The following is a 19,636-nucleotide window of genomic DNA, read 5'->3' as shown; positions in this document are numbered from 1 at the left end:
TTGCAGAAACATTTTGCATTTTTTTATTCTAATTTTTGCATTTTTTCATCCCTTGAAGGGATGTTTAAAAAAAACATAGAAAGATTACTTTCTAGAAGACACATTAGAACTCTGTTCCTTTAAGGGACAAAATATACATAAATTAAACTGAAAAAAATTTAATAGGTTAACCAAGTATCTTCTGCTTTGCCAAGCAGGGGGCACCTGGTTAAATACTCGAGTCTCCTATTGATTTTAATGGGGTTTGTTACTAGACTCCAGCAACAAGCTCTCGAGTAACAAGCACTATGAAAATATCAAGAAGGAAACAGATCAATGTTGCATCACCTGACAGCGACGCCTTTGCTGCCATTTAATCTGCCATGTGTCAAAAAGTGTGTGTTACGATAAACTAGACCTGTGGGTTGCTGTTGCACTTTTTGTATTTTTGTCTGTACTTGAGCCGCAAGCAGCGTGCAACCTGCAATGTGAACAGTGGCATAGAGGTGCTGACAATTTTTTCTTTTTTTTCTGTTGAATGTGGGGGGTGTGGCTACCTCCTTTTGGCTTGCACTGCACCCATGTCCCAAGGGTGCTATAAAAGAGATCATTTGGATCCTTTCTGCCCAGTTGTAGGCTTTTTCATCCCAGGAGAGGCCATTGCTAGTGTGAAAACGCTAGAGTAGGGACCATGTCTCTGAGGACACCTTAACGTGGTGACATGGTACACTCTGTTTGATCAAATAGTTTGCTAAGATCTTCATTTTTTACTATAAACTACAGATAGCCTCCTTGTTTTATCCAGTAGGGTTTGCTTCTATCCTGACAAGAATCGCATAAGCAGAAGAAAGACTGAAGCTCAAAAAAAAAAAAGTTTATCAAGCCTTGTAGGCCAGTTTTTTTGCACAGGCTTCCTAACAAATTTGTTACAAAGTGCTCCACTCAATAGAGGCTGTACAAACATCACGTCAAAAAAGGGCCATGGGGAAAAAAAGCGCAAGCGCAAAGACAATTTGAAACTTTCTTAAAGGAGAAAGTGTAAGTTTGAAAAAAAAAGTGTGAAAAACTCTCAAGTGATAAATATACCCCCAATTTTTTGTTTATTTTTTTTTTTTATCAAAAAGTTACAGTCAAACCCAGTTACATAGTATTTTTCCTTTGCACAATAAACTTTATAAAAGAAAAAGTTGTTTAAGAATAAATATACATGTAAATTCTTTAATCTGCGTTCGAAACTTACAATCCCCAAATATCTATTTAAATTCAAAAGCCTGAAAACAAAAGCAATCTGACCATAACCGAAATTCTTTTTAAATCTTAAAGGCAAAAAAATAAATAAAAAATATTTAATTCATATGAGTATTGCTTTTGAACACATTTTTCTCTATTGCGGTTCTCACAGTGTAAGGTATAAGACCCCTAGGGGTTGCATTCAACATGTTGCGAATTGAATGGAACAGGATTTGTTGTTAACTATGCATTAACCAGGGTCTTACTATACTGAATGGGAAAAAGTGAACTTGGAAGAATAGCCCGTCGTTCGCCATGACATAATCTTTCTTTCCAGGAACAATTTACTACAGTGTATTTTTTCGGCCGCATATAGGCGGCTTGACAAGTGCATACCACAACCAATTGCGGCATTAGGATGTAAAGAAAGTAGTTTGTAGTATACACAGTTGAAAAGGACTTTCACAGGCTCTCCCATAAATGAAGAGCACTCATGTCGCTCCGCTGAATAGCCTAAGAAAAAAATCTATTTCTCCCTGAGAACAACTTTGGCATTCATGATCAAAAATAAGCTTTAATCACAGGGAATTACATTCCTTTTTTCCTGCAAATTCGCCATAAGTCTACAAAGTATTCGGTGTGGTGTACATCAGCGGTGTTGAAGGCCTTTGAAATTCTTTTTTTTTTTTTTACTGACAGCTTTATGGGACCTTACTGACATGATCTGCCCACAGTTTATTATGTAATGTGAGAACGTCTTACAATTGGAAGTAAATTGAACAAAAATTTGATGTTCAATGGCACCCATATGGATTGTCAGATGCGATTTTCTATAGCACCCTTTTGGGTTCTCAGAGGTATTGTCAAATTTACAGTTGCGTTCATCTGGATAAAGTTTTGAACTACAGTGTAATGTACTGTACATCCCTGTAAGAGTTCACTATCTAGTGTGAAAATGTTCTTAAAAGGGGGTTTCTTATTGATGGCCTATCAATAGCTGATCAGTGGGGAGGGGGGGGGGGGTGTTTACACTCGATACCTTTCTAATCAGCTGTTCTGCAGGAGAGATGAGCTGAAAGTTCACCATGTAGTGGCCATACCTGATTACTACAGCTCAGCTCCCATTGAAGTGAACAGGAGCTGAGCAGCATTAACTAGATATGATCCAAAAAGAAATGTAGGACGGCACTCACCGATGTGCATAATCAATCCGGCTTTATTCAGGCAACATGAAGCAGCATGAGGGAGATAAGCTGGGTGACCTCGGTTTGGCGACTACCGCCGCTTTGTCGAGTCAGATATGACCACTACACAGTAAACGCAGCCAGCTGCTTCTGGCCGGCCCCATTCACAGCACAGATTTGGCCAAAACAGGCCTGCAGAACAGCTGAATAGTAGGGTAGCGGGAACCCACCGATCAGCTATTGATGGCCTATTCTGAGCATACTCATCCAAGCTGCAAAAACTAAGGTAGAAACCTCGATTGGTACGCCTTCCAGGGCTTGGTCCGTGGTCCCAATAGAAATAAAAAGGCAGCACTACACCTAGTAGTGCTGCCTTGGACTCCATTTTTTATTTCTATTCTGTCAATCAATTTTGCCTGGAAAGCCTCTTTAAATCCTCAAACATATAAAAGTATTACAACTCTGTAGATCTTCAGAGTTGGTCATAATATGGCTCATATAGAAATCCATGGGCCTTTATGATGACTCCAGTTTCATGATGTGTAACTCGTAAGAAAAAGTCTTGTTGAATCAGAAGCTTTTTGATGGATGTGTTGCCTTTGGGGGAGTATACTTCTGTTGTATAATTTTTGTTTGTGTCTAGAAGTATATATGCAAGATCATGCACTTGCCCTGTGTTTTTGTATTGCACATTGTGTTGATTCCATCTGGCCGCATGAAAAACTGACATGTCAGTTTTCTGCGGCCATTATTCATTGAATACCGGCCACACAGACATGTTAGTTCACACAATGGAGCTTGCCGCTCCAACCGCATGGTCCTTCGTGTTCAGCGATGAATTGGGATGCAGGAGCACACGGGTGCCCCTGCATCCGAATTAACCAGAAATGAAGATCATCCAGCCGGTACTGCAGTACCGGACAGGATGATCTTCAGTAACACCGGCCGTTCTGTGACCTGGCCAGATCACAGAATGGCCGATGTTATACACCATGTGAACATAAGATACATACGCACAAGTCAAGACAAGGCATTGAAACAAAACTTACCCCATTTTTTTTTCCGTAATTGTCTTCTTATTAAAGTTTTTCAACATAAAAAGACAGAACGAAATAATGGAAAGAAGTCAGCAGAAATGTACGTAGTAGCAACCAACAGACTGCCAAGTGGCGGAAATACGGTAACCCACACAAAAGAAAAAGGTATTGTGAATAATAAACAAATTTGAGTCCAGCTTCAGGAAGACAAGAACCAGGTAGAAGGATTGCAAGCAAAGATCTTTGCTTGGAGGGCTGCCTCAGCACACAAGAAGACAGACAAATCAAGAAGTAATATTTTGTGATGTATGATAGGGACAGCAAGCTTATGCAATATAAGTAGAAGCCCAATTCTAACGTGAGAAATTAAGGAGACAAGATGAAAGGAAAAAGAAAAAAGGATTGTAGAGGACTTACTCACCCTTACTGCTGATATCAGTGAGAAGAGGAGTAACAATTGACCCAAAACTCTCCTGTCCTGTCTATGCCCAGATCATAGGGTCATGCATGACAATCTGGGACCACAGCACAAAAACCTATCACGGAGTGAATATTTTTTCTTATACGGGAAGAGCATAACAACATCCGACCTCTAGAGTAGCTTCTTCTATCCGTCACAGATAGCTTATCGAATTTATTTATGTTATGATATGCGGAAACTTCTTAAATAGGGAGAATCACTTTAAAAATAATGGTGGCTCTAGAAGAAGTACCGTAGTGTTTTGATAGACAAGTTAATTTTACATATTTCGCCCCATCTTAGATAGCGGAGTGGAAGTTAGATGGATTGCCTATCTCTTGAATAGGCTACATAATCATTAGTTAAGCATTCTTACAGCAGGTATGGACTGGCAGAACCCATTTGCATTCTTTTGAGAAATGGTTTGCCTTTTTCACAGCCATATACAAAGATTTATGTACCTTGATTAACACAGACAGTTTCTTCACATTTTTCAAAAAAACACTCTCCATCAATTTTAACTCAAATAGCCGAGCTTCAGCCCAGACTGCTGCCATAGTCAAAAATGCTAATTCATTTGCTAAGTCTGAGTCTGTCCCCGCAGTGTAATTGTGCTTCGGAATTGCATTAGAGCATTCTCACTGATGTTATGAAGTTCAAAATATTGTTATAACTTCAGACATCTCCAGATTGGTTCTCTTTGCCGGGGCTGATTTAAAATATCAATGAATAAAAATGAGATGTGAGCTGAAAAGTGGAATTTTAAAATCTTGAATTAAAAATGATCAAGACAGTAAAACAAAGAACATTTCCTGAGTAATTTAACGGAGAGAGATAAATGCACAGTCAATGTGGCTACATTCAAAATAGATTTAACTAGGTCTATTTTATTCTTGCCACGGTTGACAGGTCCAGCGGGCACTTATCTTTATACAAACCAACATTTTGTTCTCTTTTCTATGGCTTTGTTAAAGAGGTGGTCCCTTCATATCTCTTAATTTTCATAATCTGTAAGATTACAAATACCTATGTTAGGTTATGGTATACAGTAGCTCCAGTGTGAATAAGTAGTGGGATCCCTTTGATTTCTATAGAGAGGGGTCTGATAAAGTCAAACTCACCTACACCTACACCTCACCTACAGTATACATTCATTGCCAGAAAAAAACATCGGACATCTACCAAAACTAGAGATGAGCGAACCAGGTTCGGGTTCAAGTCGATTCGAACCCGAACGTTCGGTATTTGATTAGCTGGGGCTGCTGAACTTGGATAAAGCTCTAAGGTTGTCTGGAAAACATGGATACAGCCAATGACTATGTCCATGATTTCCACATAGCCTTAGGGCTTTATCCAACTTCAACAGCCACCGCTAATCAAATGCCGAAAGTTCAGGTTCGGATCGACTCGAGCATGCTCCAGGTTTGCTCATCTCTAACCAAAACCAATCTACTTTATAAGTGTTGACATACCTAAAAATTGTAATGAGTAATGGCCCCCAGAACAGAGTTTCCTATGTAGAGTTTCAAACAACAATTGGGGTCTTTGGAACCTGATCAAGGGTTCCCCAAAAGACAGTAGTGAAAGTACTTGTCACATCTAGAATAAAGAAAGAGAATTTCTCCCGGGGACAAGATTCATAGTTAACTCTCTTCATACTGAGCTTCATTGAGGTATGGAACAATGGAGGCATTTGGAATAAAAAAAGTTTCTAAAAGGGCTCTACTGTCGGCATCTTGCTTAAATCTGTAGACTGAGATTTCCCTGTGTCAAAACTTTTTTCACTTTATAGGACAAATTTGTTTATGCCTTATGGGTTTCTTACTTTTCTATAACTCGGGGGGAGGGGAAAACAATGTTTTTTACTTACCCGTACACCCCTCCTCTCCCTTTTAGTCGATCCATTGGACATACAGTATTCTTTTTCAACTGTAAAATTTATATCCCATCCTTATTTTACATCTCTTCTGGGTTTAGTTGGTTGTTGATATCTTTTAAAGGGAAAAAAAAAAGTTTTCATGAAATTTTAAATGATGGGCTAAGTCCTGCTTTAAATGTAACACACGTTGCTTTGCCTGTATATAGTGCAAATTTACTTTGCGTAGAGAGCTGAGTTTTAAGCTGACTGTATCTCAAAAGCAAATATCACATTTATATTTCACATCATCTTCCATGAGAATGCCAACAAAAAGGACTAAATAATATTCACACACCCCACTGAGCATCGCGAGATAAGTTTAGTACCTGTAACGTTAAACAGATTCTATGCTATGACTTAAACAAACTGGATCGTTCCAAAGAGGTGATAATCAATTTATAAAAAAAATAAATAAATAAATAATAGGTCCTAAAAAATGATCCAGGAATGTGGTGTTGACAGTTCAGTAGATGGTTGTACTCTTCCATGGTACATATTCATTTTCCACAAAGGGATTCTTATGGTGCAATAGTATTTTTCATCTCTAATCACTGCTACTTGGTGTCAGTATCTTTTTTCTTCTCTCTTTTGAATGGCACAGTGTGATATGTCTAATGACAGCTAGAACAAATTTCAGTAATGAGGTCACCTTGGTCCTGTATTACGCCTTTGACTGCTGTTTTCCATAGAAATTATTTGTGAAAGCGGACCCCGTGCTTGGAATAACTTCCTACGCTTTTCTGGGAAAGGTGAAGGAAAGAACGTGTTAGAACCTGCAGGATTCTGATTGTCTTCTTCAAGCAGATTTTACCATAGGCCTGAAAAGAATGTGAAAAAAAATTGAAAATCACATATTACATATATTTATCTCTTTATAATCTATCTACGCAAAAAAGGGGTCTGTGAAGCCTCAGTTGCGAGTCTCAAAACACGGGAATAGCCAGATATCCCTCTCTCCAGAGAAGGAAGCCTGTTGCCAAGGGGTGCCTCCTAGTGGGGAGAACCCCTAACCACCCTGTAACGTAGTCCCTCAGGTCCTCGCTCTGTTGCGAGCATTGGGACCTAAATAGGTAAACACCAGGGTGGCCCCTATAAGTCAAAGTCTAACTCTGCTGGGAGTGTAACGACATAAGACAAGGGTTACCAAAGATAGGCATCCATCCACAGACAGCCGTTTCGGGGTATTAGCCCCTTGTCAGTGTGGAGCAGAAAATTTTGTAGGGGGCAATCAGACTCTTAAATGACTACTCCATTGATTTTTTCACTGTTCTCCTTAAGTTCAGTGATTGGTGTGTTTTGTTTGTCTGTCTATCTATCTATCTATCTATCTATCTATCTATCTATCTATCTATCTATCTACAGTATCTATCTATCTATCTATCTATCTATCTATCTATCTATCTATCCATCTGCTATGTATCACCCATTTCACTTACTTTTACTTCACCAATAACACCCTTTAGCTTAATGGTGTTGTCCATTTTCCTTTTTATTAAAGGGGTTATCCAGTTCTACAAAAACATGGCCACTGTTGCTCCACTCTTGTATCCAGATTGGGTGGGGTTTGAAACTCTGTTCTATTGAAGTACTATAAATGGAGCTTAATTGCAAACTGCACCTGAACTGGAGACAAGAGTGGGGCAAAAGTGGTGATGTTTTTGTAGCGCTGGATAACCCCTCTAAACCCCCCCCCCCTTCAATCTATGGTGAGAACAGGGTATATCAAGGTTGAGACCATCAGTGATAAGATGTATGCTCTCTGATCTATAAAAAAAGTAATTGTGCAGGGAGCCAGGGAGGCCGGGCTTTTGTCATCACCCTACTGTGAGCTGCAAGATATCCAGAATGTAGTAGAATGAAATATGTGCAAAATTTTTGTCAAAAAGTCTTAGGGTGCGTTCACACCTACAGGATCTGCAGCAGATCTGCAGTAGATTTGATGCTGTGTTCAGTTATTTAAATGAAATCTGCTGCAGAAAATCTGCTGCAGATCCTGTAGGTGTGAACGCACCATTAAAAAATATGTTCAAAATTTTAAAATGGTTCTCTGGTTTTATACAACTTTTAATATATTGTTGCTGTCATATAGAAGACAATAATACAGGAAAGAGACATAAAAAAGCAGAATGGAAGGGGAGTTTACTTATCTATCTCCGTGCCCCATAGCACAGCTCCTGCGTGCAGCTGACAGCATCCAACAGCTCGCGCTGTCCAGCCCGCTAAGGCAGGACACCACCCCAGTCACTGACTAAGTGGGCAATCGCTCAGCTGGGAGGTAATGTTGTAGCTGGAAGAGCCAGGTACGCGACATGGGCCGCCAGCTTTCTCTGGAACCCAAGAGGGTTACTACGGAGGCTTGGGGACTGGTAAGTATATGTTTTTTTATAAAGTTCCTGCCTGCCCGTTTTTTTTTTCATGAGACCTCCACATTTAAGTTCACTTATCTTTAGTCCTAATCCCAGCAAAACTCTCCTGTCTTCGAAGAGGAACTCTATGAAACAATAAAATAAAATTAATTCGAACAAACATCCCCCTACTGTCCTAGAGATAAGTTTTGAATGGCTACTGTTGAAAGTGAAGGATATTCCCTACTTTCTAATATTACTTAAAAAAGTAAATGTATACAAAATATCACACCGCCCCTGCCGTTATGCTATTCCTATAGTGTAATTGAACATTGCGTCTTCTACTTCTTGCAAATTTTTTTTCCCTCTTCATACCATCCAAAATTCCACAGCTAATTTTTAATTTATTAAATAGCTCAGCAGATAAGCTGCCAGAAACCTGATTACCTACAGTGATGGCGGAGTTGGACGGTCAACACTAAACACAGTTCTATGTCATTTCCTCGGCAGTGCCCTAATCAGCAATAAATCTAAGAAGATTAGGAGAAGGAGCAAGCGGCTGAGATTTATTTTATATTCACGTGTTTCCCTTTCAGAGCTACACAAGAGTGGTCAGGCAGATCTAATGAGGTCCAAGCCATTCCACTCATTGTTTCCAAGAAAAGTGAACACCCTCCCATGTAAATGACAAATGGGCAGATTTACATCTTCTGTGTTCTGCTAATTAATTGATAGATTATAGGATTAAACATTTATTACCATGATCCTTAAAATGCACTTCAGCTTTTTCGCCATCATGCTCATTTATGGTTATTTTTACTGTAAGTTTTCCTTCATTATTATGGTCATTATTTTGAGTGGTTGAAAGCAGTTAAAATCAACACTTATTTTGCTAAAGCCTTTTTCATATGGGCATTTTTTTTTTGTATTTTGTTAAATTTTTGTTTTTGGCTGTAGTATTGTTAGTCCATGGGGCTATTCACACAAAATTTATATTTGGCTCTCAGTGCTGTAGAAATAAAAAAAAAAGAAGCCATAATATATATAGTACGGATGCCGGGTTTTTAACCCTTTAGATGATATACCACATCAGGCTCTCTACAGGGTGCCAGTAGGTTGTCATGGCAACAAGGGCCTAATGAAGTCTAGGTTTGCCAGAGGCAGGGACTAGGTGCAACCAGGCGGTATGCAAAGTTAATCATATGCTGGGCTGTATAGCTAAAGGTATAAACAGTGCAAAGAGGGAGAATAGAGCTCTAGTGAGACCACATCTGGAATACTGTGTCCTACATGAAGATATTGATAAAGATGGCCTACAACAATGGTGGGGGTTCTGAGGCTAAAAAAACAGCAAAATCAGGAAAAACTTAAGGATCTCAATCTGTATAGCCTAGAGCAGGGATGGGGAACCTTCGGCCCTTTAGTTGTTGTAAAAATACAATTCCCATCATGCCTGGGCAGCAGAAGCTTTAGCTTTGGCTGTCCAGGCATAATGGGAATTGTAGTTTTGCAGCAGCTGGAGGGCCGAAGGTTCCCCATCCCTGCTCTAGGCTATACAGATTGAGATCCTTAAGTTTTTCCTGATTTTGCTGTTCTAGAGGAAAGAAGGGAAAGGGGGACATGATCAAAACCTTTAAATATGTTAAAGAACTTAATATGGTTTAGGAGGAAAATAATATAAGGGCGGACAATATGGACCAGACGGTCTTTTTCTGCCGACAATCTTCCTGCAGATTTCAAAGTTGGTGGGACTTCTCCTTTAGTGTATGTTCACACTGAGTCAATGTGGTGGAGAGCTCCGATGCGGAATCCTGTCTGCCTCAGTGTGCCATAGCCTCCGCTCCAGCCGCTCTCCGTGCAAAGAATTGACATGTCAATACCGCCGCATTTACTCAGTGTGAACATACCCTTAAAGGAAAAAAAAAAAAAAGTGTTTCCAATTGTCATTTTTTAAAAATATTTAAAGGTGCACCTAAACCTAGGTTAATTTCCCTTTAAGAATTATATGCATCATTGGCATTCTTGGTGGCTCTAAGACCTTTCCCACAAATTTAATGCTGACTGGACCATACTAATGCCATTTTCTAAAACCACCTCGCCATTTCATATCTGAGTTTACCCACTCAGCTTTTTATATGCGTGGACTGAAGTAAAATGTTATTGCTACTATTCTAGATAGCACTGTTTGTTCTAAAACCTTTTTCAAAGGCCGTCACTCACACAGAACTATATTCTGGCTTCTGTGAGACGCAGCATAATTCCCAGAAAATACAGCAGTCATACGTTTTGTAACTAATAATGTATGTGAGATTTACAACCTATGCAGTAGGTTCACTTTTTTTTTTTGATGCAAATGAAAACGTCTGTATGTCAAGTCAATTTTGTGCTAGAATTATGTAGACAATTCCCTTCTATGACATTTCTCAATGTAATCTGCTGCATCTATTTCTATATCTTTCTGATTTGCTGCGGTGGGAATACACAGTCTCAGCCACAGACAACCTTTTCCCCTGTAGTAGTTACAGAGTTGCACTAGTATTTTGGTTGTGGTACAATCATGTGTTAGTGTGACCTCAATGACAAAATGTATTCCTATTTAGTTAAAATTCTTGCAATTTTAGTCATACTAAACATCCTTCCATCATAAAAAATGTATACTTACCTGTCCCTGTGTCCCCACAGCACTGTGTCACCAGCTCCTTGACACTGCTGGGCTCCAGTTTCTTCCGGATTTCTAGTCTGTCACGACCCAGGGGAAAATACCAGCTCAGCCAATCAGTTACTACAGTCCATTCTCAGTCACTGACTGGCTGAGCAATGGTCATGACATGGGCAGAGTGAGAGCTGCAGGAGCCCGGTGGAGGTCTGAGAGCAGGGATGTGGAGGCATGGGGACGGGTAAGTATACATTCTTTATTATGTTCCCGCACCCCCTGCCTTCAGCTGATTTTTCATTTTGGCCAGATTTCACCTTTAATGACCTAACTCTTATACATGAAAAGGGAAGGCGGTCTCTAGAGCAGATCGTAGCTTTTGTTAAAAAAAGAAATCTAATATTCACTCTTCCCTTGCACTAGGATAGGAAAATTGTCCCCATAGGTTAAATCTATAAATCTATATAACTGTATGATATCATTTGATTTGAAAAAAAAAAAAATATATATATATATATATAAATAAATTTCACTGGAGTTCCCCTTTAAGTTGCAGTATTAAGTGAAGTTGTCACCAAGTACAAAGTGTTGTGCCGGATAAGCAATGAAGGAGATCAGTGGGGATAGTGGTAGTCAGATAGAATAGCATAGACTTTCAATATTATAGTCTTAAAAGACCCCCAATACCTCTAACAAAGAATGAAATACTTTGACAAATGACTGGCACACATAGAAACCAATATGTGATGACAGAGACTCTTTAAGGTTTCTTTGACAATAATAATAAAGTATACTTGGTGGTTGTGTTTCATTTGTATAGTACGAGCCTGAGCGTGCCTGAATGTGTTAGCTCCGCAGAATTAATTTCTCACTGTAGCCCATCTACATTGCCTATGGAAATTTGTAATTCCTTTAGCTGTCACCAATAAAACAGGGCGGATAACAGGGAATGATGGCACAAAATGTGTAGACGTCTTCTCAGTGTTCAGGAGGCTTGGGGTTATTTCAGACTAAAATCTGTGTCTGAGCTGAGGTTTTCTGTCCGATAAGAATAACGTATAATGTCAGCCCAAGCCATCGCACTATTAGGCCATGTTCACACTATGTAACACACCGGCCATTCCGAAATCCGGCCGGGTCACAGAACGGCCGGTGTTACTGAAGATCATCCCAGCCGGTACTGCAATACCGATTGGATGATATTTTCTTCTGCTGAATTCGGATGTGAATTCCAAATTCACCGCCACACACAATGGAGTGTGCGGTGGGAGCCGCACGCTCCATTGTGTGAGCTGATAGTTTTTGATCCCGCCAGAGTGTATACTATGTGTATACACTCCGGCCGTGATTCCATAGACGGCAGCACAATGTAAGTTTCATATTAATCACAGCCGATGCTGCAAATCGGTAACAACGGCCATGATTAACGGACCTCATGAATGATGATGCTGGGACCTCCTAAACAGTTTAATTCTTCACACCACTGTACTGACATAGCCACACGGCTGTGTCAGTACAGTAGCATGAATATTTAACCTGTTTCAGAGCTTGAAGTACGCTAGTTAGTTCCGGATTCTGGTCCGTAGAACATCATCCTTGCTTGGACCGTAATTGTGGGGTGTGTGAATTTCTTCTTACATGGCATCTTTGTGCCTAAAAAACGTGGATAAAGCCATAGGCCATAGGCTGCATGGGAGGCTTTTCCAGGACTCCCTAGGGCTGCATCCAACTTCTGCTGCCACCATTAATCAAATGCTAGTAGTGATGTGTCTTCTGGAACAAGAAATCAAATAACACGGCACTTTACTGCAGATATTATGCATTCTGCTATATAGCTATAGGAGTCCCGTACTCCTATGTGTGTACATGATATATTAGTATATAGCGCTACAACTAATTGCAGTGCACTGATCCCTATAGCGCTCATACAATAGCGTATCTTATGGTCGCAGTCCAATACCTTGTTTGTACGATGTCCTCTCCGTCCCCTCAGATCCGCAGTAGGTTAGAAGTGTGTTAGGAGTGGGTCCCGGCCGGCGGCTCCAATATGACCAACAATCAGCGTGTTGTATGCAGTCGACAAAGTTCAAGTGACTCCTTTCGTGGGTATGGTGGCTGGTAAGGGTCAAGCTTCTAATGCATTTCTGCAATCTCGCCAGCCTTCATCAGAGATGAGTTTGGTCTTTGCACTGCAAGCTTGACCCCTACCAGCCACCGTCTCCACGAAAGGAGTCACTTGAACTTTGTGAACTGCATGTAACACGCTGATTGTTGGTCATAGTGGAGCCGCCGGCCCGGACCCACTCCCTACACGCTTCTAACCTACTCTGGATATAAGGGGACGGAAAGGACATTGTACAAACAAGCCTTTGACTTCATCAAGAATACTAAGGTATTGGAGTACGACCATAGGATATGCTATTATTTTAGCACTATAGGTATCGGTGCACCGTATTTTGTTGTCATTTGACAAGTGGTCATTGCTTAGCTGTAAAAGGTAGTGTTGTCTATAGGAAAGGGGGTATACTGTAGCTTGGAATGAGACATACAGTATATACCGGTGTATAAAATGCTGGTTCTAATAAATTCTCCCCATGATGCTTTAAATTTTATTATTTACCCTACTGCTGATATAAGACCTTATGGCAGGCTGGAACTTTTTTTCAACACCTGAATAAAAATTATTTTTTTCTCTACATATCCCTCTGTGAATGCTGTGTAATTCTCCAATTGCTATAGTTCTGATCAATGGGACTGGGTATGGAAAGTAGGGTTTGGGTACATACAGTCTCCACTTTTATCTTCTCTTAAATTTTGTTATTGTAATGATGACATTTTGTTAATACAATACAATAGGAAACCCTCAACAGGCTACAATTCATATCACCACCGCTGGGATTGATATAGGCATTATAGGCAATATGTTGTTATTGTTGTTGTTTTTAAGTCATCTTATAACACATTTTTTTTTGACTTATGGGTAGGATGGTTCGCTATGTACTGTATATCCATATACCTTATACAGTATACTTATTTCCCCTTGTGTTATATTCCTTAGTATGGTGCAGAGATTGGCACCTTCCCCCTCATTTGCATATTCCCTATCCAAAACACATACAGATTGGAGGCAGTCTCCTTAACAATACGTTTTTAGAATGTGGAAGGAAGCTGGAATGCATGGGGGAACCCTCATAAGCATGGAGAATACATGTTGAGTCAATGTGGATCTTGAACGTGTATTTGGACCCAGGACTAGAGCAACTTGAGCAAGTCCGAACACTCTCCATTTGAATAATAGTGGCTAAAGAAGTTGGATCCAGCCCTAGGGAGTCTTGGAAAACATGAATACAGCCTAAGGCCTATGGGTGTAGCCATGTTTTACAGACAGCCTTAGGGCTGCATACAACTTCTTCAGCCAACGGTATTCAATGCATACTCAGTTTGTTCTTATCGCTACCCAGGACCCAAGTGATGCACAGGAACAGTGCCAACCATTGACCAAATTCCTATCCAATAAATAACAATTTAATGTATTGCTAACCCAGAGAATATTGACATATAAGTAAGATTTTTCTAGATAATCAGGCATTAAATGTCTTCTGCTAATCTCTTTTTCCGTTGTCTCTCGATACAACCCTTGCCGCCTTACACTCACATACAAAATAAAATAAAAAATACTTTGACAAAGACCCCTGAACCTTATCGCAGGATATATTTTCCTTTTCTTATTCAGTAATAAAAGTACAGTTCTGTTTTCTGTAATGGAAACTCTCCACTTTAGATACTCACTTGAGTATGAAGACGTGAAGAAGAGAGATAAGAAATGTAATCAGATAGTTTAGGTGTAACCAAGTTTAATTGGTGACAAAGAGTCCATGAAATTAAAAGCCTGTCTTATGATGCATTCTGGGCCGCTATCTGGAAAGCGAATCTCAGAACAGTTTTTCTGCTATGGTTATTTTTGAGACAAATACTGTGTTAAAGTGCGTTGCGTGCTCCCGTCGTGCGGTGGAGTTGTAAGGTTTCAAAAGTGGAGAATTCTTCTAGGTCACGTAATGGCTTTCTCAAGGCGCTTTATTTTTGTTTTGTCTCATATAACTTTACTGTGCACTTTATATCTCTGTCCCCCACATTCGGCTCTTCTGGTCACAGATGATTTTATTTTTTTCACTTGACCATTTCTGTGAACTTGACTGTCTCTTCCCTCTTTTGAGTTTAATCTTATCCTTGTGCTATGACTTGCAGTAAAATAGCTTTCTCCATCATACACTTTGGTCTGCATTTTATGTTCCTTTCATGTTCATTCCTATCCCCCGGCTATTGATTTCTCTGCAGTCTTGGTGGTGTTCATAAAAGTCTTCCATGTGAGAACTATACCTTTTCACCGCTGGGTTTACTTTCTTCAAACTGGCTGAAGTCGAAAATAATTATTTCTAGAACAGTATAGATAATGCTTAAGAACCTGCAGTACTAGCGATTGCCCGATATATGGGTATTAATGGCTGCGGGAACTTTCCCATAAAGCTAATGCACGGCTCTGGGGAAATTCAATTGATGCCCCATAAATTCATTAGCAGAATGTAAGTTAAAAATAAAAGTATTCTCCCAATGGATTAGCCAGGATGCTGATAAGAGTTTGAATCCACCATGCTATCTAGGCATTGGGCAGGGGAGCATACTAACAGCCCTTATATACATTTGTTTGGTGATAAGGAATGGGGGATTGGATTTTTTCTGATGTGTAGATCTAGTATTAATAGCAATGGATTGTCATATAAATACCTAAAGTGAATATCCACCATCGTTCATAAGCCTAAGGGTACTTTTACACGGGCAGACTACGGCTCGATCATTTAAGTAAATGAGTGCCAATCTGCTAGATCGGTGCTCATTAACTGGACCTATTAGACGGCCCAATTATCGAGCATTAAGGGCTGCATGGACATCGTTATGGGAATTTACTACTGCACTGGACAGTTCCTGTCACAAACAGAGGTGGCAGCAGAGAGCACGGTGTCAGACTGGAAAGAATAAACCACTTCCTGCAGGACATACAGCAGATGATAAGTCCTGGAAGGCTTGCAATTTTTAAATAGAAGTAAAATTTTAAATCTGCATAACTGTCTGACACCAATTGATTATCCTTTACCTGGTCTGTGCTTCTGCTGCATCTGAGGCTCCTGGCTCCTGTAGGTCCCACCTAGCCGATCAGTGACTGCAGCGAGGCCATGCACTGCATTGACTGCATGGGACCTGCGGGAGACGGGAGCCTCACATGTAGCCGGAGCACAAACCAGGTAAAGTACCTGATCCGGGTGGTGGCGGGTTAAGGGGGCTGGCATTTACATTCTCGCATCAGGATGACAGTCCCGCTGCGAGTATGGAATCACATTGAACTGACAGTGAAGATAACCGCAGCGGATCTTGAAACAAGTCATCCAAGGTAACAGTCACAAAAAGAAGACGATGGCACTCACCGACAGGGTTAATCATATTTAATCAGCTTTATTGAAACATGAGGAGCGGGGGAGTAGGGGAGCACCCGACTCTGTGCTCCCCGCTCCTCACATGTTTCAATATAGCCGGATGATTAACCCTGTCGGTGAGTGGCATCATCTTCTTTTTGTGACTGTTATGTGTGTTTCTACCCTTAAAGCCTAAACTTTAGCAGAAAGCAGAAAACTCCTTCAGGGTGCCTTCACATGTACTGGATTTGCTGCAAGCTTGCAGGGAAATCCGCTGCAAATCCATGTAATGTGAAGTTCATTTTCATTCCGCTACGACTATGTAACCCATCCCTTTACCGCCAACCCCCCCCCCCCCCCGCGCCCTTTAACAACCCCCCCCCCCGCGCGCCCAGTGCATACATTACCTGCTCGGTGCCACGGCTGCATGTTAGGCTCCCGGCTCCTGTCAGTCCCCATCAGCCAATCAGTGCACGGGCAGTGCCCGAGCTGGTAATGTATGCTCCGGGCCGTGGCTGCAGGCGGCAGGGGGTTAAAGGGGCCGGGTTACATACTCGCAGCGGAATGAAAATCCGGTATGTGGGAAGGCACCCTTAGGGTATGTTCACATTAATCTATAAGTGGGTATACACTGCATATTTTATGCTGTACAAGTTATTATAAACCCTTATTGGGTGAAATTATTTAGGTATAGACATAGAAACAAATACTGTGGCCCTCACTTACACAACATAGTAACCAGTAGCGTCTGATCTAACTTGGATGCTCTTGGACGCAATATCCCCACTTCTTGTCTAGTCAATTTTTTTTCTTACTCTACACTACCTTATACATGTGCCTATGTGACATATACACAATGCAGACTCAACCAACAAGCATCTGTATACGGAGAGACTTGTCACCACTCAATAAGATAAGAGTGACAGGTTACTCCGGGAGGAGATGAAGAGATTATAAAGAAGAAAAGACAATTAATGAGAGCAGTACCAAATTGTAAGCCCTACAAGCCGACTGACTACTAAAGCCCTACAGCTAGAATATTTTCCTACTTTCATCCATTAACATTTGCGTGTCAGGAAAAAAAAAAAAAAAACCTTTACGATTACACACTGCATTACCGAGCAAAGGCGCATTATTCGAGGGCATTAGTGTCTCGTAACAAGCCCCCTTTTGAACTATTCGAGAAACTTTTGTTGAATCAGTATTTTCTCTCAAAATTCGGAGCTCTCGGTGAACGTTATTAACAGTATTTTCCTACCGAATGTAATAAGATGTGCCCCTTTCAGCTTTTTGTAGCATGTTGAAGAGGGAAAATGCTTCATAGCGCAGAGGTTTTGTCATTGAACGCACCACAGTGATTCAATCAGCATCATCTCTTTTCACTGAAGACTTTACACATCTGATTATCTTGGTCTGACAGGTCCCTCGGGAAATAGATCCTTTATATGCATTAGATTTTCTCAACACCTTTATCTTTTTTTTTTTTTTTTTTTTTGCCTCCTGGAATGTATTAGAGCTTACCTGAATTCTTGAGATTTTTTTTTTCCTTTGGAAATATCAAACAATTTCAGTCTGCAAAAATATCCTCGGGCTTAACAATGAACTTTGGCAGCCATGACCAGGGTAGTTCCCAAGTCTGTGAATTAATTGTCTCGCTGGGGCCAATTTATATACATGTATCGGAGCTTTACAGAAATAATGATCAAGGAATTTTTAATGAAAGTTCTTTCGTTTGCTTTTCAGGCTGTGAAATAATTTGTATCTGATCAATGTATATTAGCTTACTCATCAGAATCTATACAAGAGAGTGGTAAAATAGAGCCTACAGTGATGGGGGGGGGGGGGGCAGTAACAATTCCATTGTGTTTAAGCCACTTTGTTCCAATTTGATATTGATGGCATTTAAAGACTACTCGGAATGGTGGGCCATTTTAGTACTGTTTGATCTGTAGAGATATTGGTGGTGGGGTAGGTGGCGGCTGATATGTCATATAGTAGGGTCAAATTCAACTCTTTGAAATGCTAAGATACAGAATGAGCAGATCATAGACCAATGGTGATGCATTTAACCCCAATATACCAGTCATTCATGTCATATTTATTGGGATTTAGGAGGTTGAGGAATGGGGATTTGTTTGTCAAGGCCCTCATCATGTAACCGTGTTTTAGTTGCCCTTGTGTCATAGACATGGAATCAAAAATGTAGAGGGATGTTAAGGAATTATTTTACCAGTCAAGGATAGAAATTTTCAGTAAATCTCCATATCTGTTGGCCAAATGTTTGTTCAGCCAATAGCTATATCTTCTATTCTCCCCATCCACTTGACCGTCCGTTTGCCCAACAGTAATGTTGAGCGGATTTGTCGAAATTTGGGTTTGGCAACGTTATAGAAACCCCGAACACTCTGCGTTTGCTTGCCAATGGCTGCAGAAGTTGGATGCCGACCTAGGGCTACCAGGAAAATATGGATACAGCCTATTTCTGTCTTTATTTTTTCCAGGACTCCCTAGGGCTGCATGCAATTTCTTCAGCCGTGGGGAATAAAACGCTGAATGTTCTGGTTCGGATATTGTTGCTGAATCCAACATGGAAACATTTGGTATGGTGTAATGTTTATGTTGCCTATAGAGAGAGGAGGGAAATGTTGCAGCCAGATAGCTCTGGCGGCAGCTTATGTCTTCAAGAACAATAAGGTCAGGCAGTATAAATCCATCATGCTTGAACCTTTTCCCTGGCTTCATCTGTTAGGGGAGAGTCTCTGAGCATGGAACTGCCAGTAGCTTTATGCAATAAATAGCCAACCGAAGCCCCCCCACTCTTCCAGATGACAGAGAGGACAGACAGAGTGGCCTTGAGGAAGAGGAATGAACCCTTGAAACTCGTAGTCTGTAGTGTAAATAAAACGCCTTTGTCAATACTACAGTGTCTGTTTCCATCCAACACTGCATCAATATATTGCAGCCATACAGCGCCAATGATCTCCTCCAGCTCTTCGTTCCATATTCCTTCTGGATATCTCTCTAAGATAGTATTTTCTAATATAGGTCTATTATATAGGTTTATTCACATGTGTTTGTGTGTTGATGTATGGAAAGAAGCCAGAATACCCCCAAAAACGCCACACAAGTACGTGGAGAGAATATAACCTCCATGTAGATGTTGGGGCATTGGTTTGTTTGTTATTAACCAGAGAACAACCTTTTACCTCTTAGGCAAGTGACACTAAAGCTGGACTGTTATATTATATTTTGCCTGTCCCAGCAGATACAGACATATTGTAGTTGTATTTTACATTGGTCTACTAGAAGATTATTAGGTATACTTCTTATTAATAACCAACATTACCTATCGTAAAGCATCTGTT

At 40.5% G+C, this 19,636-nt stretch overlaps 1 protein-coding gene and 1 long non-coding RNA gene across 4 annotated transcripts in view; one reads left to right on the top strand and one right to left on the bottom strand.

Moving 5' to 3' along the window:
• PTPRN2 (protein tyrosine phosphatase receptor type N2) overlaps positions 1-19,636 on the top strand; it is a 742,556-nt gene that overhangs the window by 388,944 nt on the left and 333,976 nt on the right. The gene's annotated exons all lie outside the window — the stretch shown is intronic.
• Positions 4,807-6,614, bottom strand: LOC138784815 (uncharacterized). Its single transcript, XR_011361951.1, has 3 exons — positions 6,458-6,614; positions 5,761-5,881; positions 4,807-4,898 (listed from the first exon to the last, which is right to left on the bottom strand). It is a non-coding gene; the product is annotated as an uncharacterized lncRNA (long non-coding RNA).

Source organism: Dendropsophus ebraccatus, chromosome 2, assembly GCF_027789765.1.
Source record: "Dendropsophus ebraccatus isolate aDenEbr1 chromosome 2, aDenEbr1.pat, whole genome shotgun sequence".
In the NCBI taxonomy this organism is placed as follows: domain Eukaryota; kingdom Metazoa; phylum Chordata; class Amphibia; order Anura; family Hylidae; genus Dendropsophus; species Dendropsophus ebraccatus.
The sequence above is the reverse complement of the archived record's forward strand: the minus strand, read 5'-3'. Positions and strand labels throughout refer to the sequence as shown.